Raw genomic sequence first — 2,500 nt, 5'->3', positions numbered from 1 at the left:
CAGAAGGGGCGGCGCGGCCGGGCGAGGGCCCGGGCGCGGGGCCTTCCGGGCCGCGCGCGGTCCTCCGCGCCGGCGGCGACGGCGGCGACCCGCCGCCGTCCGTCGTCGGCGTGGCGCGCGGGGCGAGCTCCGCCGCCGGTCGGCCGTCCCCGCGCCGGCGGGGCGGTCCGAGCCGCAGGCGTCCTCTCGGGTGCGGTGCCGGGCTACTGAGGGAAACCCCGGTCCCCGAGCTGGAGGCGGCGGTGGTGGTGGCGGACGTCGGGCGCGCCCCCGCGGGCGGACGCTCCCCCGAGGGCGGCAGCGGGGGAGGCACCCCCGCGGGGCCATGCAGGTCGTTTCCCTCACCCCAGGGCCAGGTACCTAGCGCTCGGCGCCTGGGCGGCTAGCGAAGGCCCCCCCCGGGCTGCGTGACGGCCCCCGGGGGCCGAGAGCCGCCGGGAGAGCCGGGCGGTGGTTTAAAGACTCGGGCGGCCGGACGCCGGCGGCCGGGCGGCGGCGGCCGGGCGGCGGCGCGGCGCCACTGAGGGGTGGGGAGCTACTCCCGCCGATCCCCTGCGGTGGTGGTCGCGTCCGCCGGCCGCGCTCGTCCCGCCGGCCGCGCGGGCGGCCGCGCCGGGGCGGGGCCCCCTGCCCCCCCCGCTCCGCGGTTCGGTCTCGGCGGAGAAGACGGCGGCGGCGCGCGGTCGGCCGCGCGCCGGCCCGCCCCGGTCCCCTTCGCCGGGGGCGACCGCCGCCGCGGCGGAGGGCGCGTGCCCTCCGCCGAGGGCGGCGCGGGTAGCGGCCACCGGGCCCGCCGCGCTCCTTTCTCGTCTCGCAGCCGTCGGCCTCGTCCCCCCGAGGCGGCGGCGGGCCGCCGAATCGCGCGACCCGCCCGCCCGCCCGGGCGAGCGCCGGTGGGCGGCGTCCCCGTCTCCGCGGGCCGTCCGGGGAAGGGCGCCGGCGTCCGAGCGGCGGCGTCGCCGCTCGGCGCGTGTCCCCCCAGCGGGACGGTCGGCCGGGGGTCGCCCGCCGCCGTCGGCGGCAGCGCCGTGCCGGGCCCCGCCCGTCGCTCGCCCGTCACCCCGGCCGGGGGCCGCGTCCGCGGCGAAGCGGTGCGGCGGCGGCCGAGGGGGCGTCGTCCCCCCCGGCCGAGCGCCGCCCGCCTTCCGCCGGGCGCGCGGTCGCCGAAAGGGGTCGAGGGCGTCGAGCGGCGGCGGCGGTGCCGGCAGGGCCTCCGCGCCAGCGGCGGCGGCGGGCCGTCGTCCGGCCGGCCTCGGGCGCTGCCGACGCCGGCTCGGGTGGCCGGCGCCGACCCGCCCGGCCGGCGGCGACGGAGCCGTCCGCCGAGCTCGTCTGGGCGGCGCGGCGGTCCGCCGTCGAGGCGGCGGCCTTGCCCGCTGCCACGAGGGGGCGTAGCGTCGGCCGGCTGCGGAGCCGAGAGAGGAGCGGCGGGCGCGGCCCGAGGGTCGCGCCCCGCGCCGCGGGCGCGTCGTCCCGGCGGGGCGGGAGGACGGGCGGCGCGCGGTCCGGCGCGCGCCGCCGCTCTCCGCGCGGAGGCCGGGCCGAGCCCGGGCGCCTGGTCCGCCTCCCGAGGCGGCGCGAGGTGCGTTTCTCCCCCGCGGCGCCGTCGATCGCCGGAGGGGGGATTCGGCCGGGAGCGCGGGCTCCCCGCCTTGGCCGTCGTTCCTCGGGAGCCCGGCGGGGTTTCTCCCCGCCTCTCCTTCGCCTGGTGCGCGTTGTGCTCGTGCGGTCGAGCGAGGCGCGACGTCCTCGCCGGACGAGGGGCCGCTCGACGCGAGCGGTCCCGGCCCCTCCGCGCGCGCGGGGCGGTGCCGAAAGTCAGACAACTCTTAGCGGTGGATCACTCGGCTCGTGCGTCGATGAAGAACGCAGCTAGCTGCGAGAATTAATGTGAATTGCAGGACACATTGATCATCGACACTTCGAACGCACTTGCGGCCCCGGGTTCCTCCCGGGGCTACGCCTGTCTGAGCGTCGCTTGACGATCAATCGCCGTCCGGGGGCGCGTTCCCCGACGGCGCGGCTGGGGCGCCTCGCAGGCCCGCCCGCCCGTCCGGGCGGGGGGGCCTTCGTCCCCCTAAATGCAGACTCGGGGAGCGCTCCGTAGCTCCCCGCTCTCGGAGCGAGCCGCTGGGGCGGAGCTCGTCCGTCGTGTCCCGGCGCGGCGGTCGGGGAGAGAGAGGGCGCGCGAGCGGAAGGGCGCGCAGGGCAGCGAGGGAAGGGGAGGCGAGGCGCGGGCCTCGCCCCCGGTCTCCCCCCCGCGCGGGCGGCTGTCTGCGGGTGGGTACCGCGCGGGTACCGTGCCGTGCTGCCGCGCGCGCGCGAGGCGCGAGCGCCGGGGGCGGGGGTCACCCCCGTCCTCGTTTTCCCCCCCCCTCGTCGGCCGCGCCCTTCGAGCGCGCGCGCGCCGCTTCTCTCTCCCCGCGGCGGCCGCCGCGCCGGCCCGGGCCGTCTCCGCCGACTCCTCTCGGGTCTCGTCTCCGGGCCGGGGCTGTCGCCG

At 81.5% G+C, this 2,500-nt stretch overlaps 1 protein-coding gene and 1 non-coding gene across 9 annotated transcripts in view; one reads left to right on the top strand and one right to left on the bottom strand.

The window, feature by feature from the left end:
• The window catches only part of LOC127464241 (basic proline-rich protein-like), a 47,586-nt gene that overhangs the window by 13,564 nt on the left and 31,522 nt on the right, over positions 1-2,500 (bottom strand). The gene's annotated exons all lie outside the window — the stretch shown is intronic.
• Positions 1,825-1,977, top strand: LOC127464251 (5.8S ribosomal RNA). Its single transcript, XR_007901267.1, has one exon. It is a non-coding gene; the product is annotated as a 5.8S ribosomal RNA (ribosomal RNA).

This window comes from Manacus candei, unplaced genomic scaffold, assembly GCF_025592945.1.
Source record: "Manacus candei isolate 608988 ecotype Guabito, Panama unplaced genomic scaffold, ASM2559294v1 h1tg000203l, whole genome shotgun sequence".
In the NCBI taxonomy this organism is placed as follows: Eukaryota; Metazoa; Chordata; class Aves; order Passeriformes; family Pipridae; genus Manacus; species Manacus candei.
This window is presented reverse-complemented; position numbering and strand designations above follow the sequence as displayed.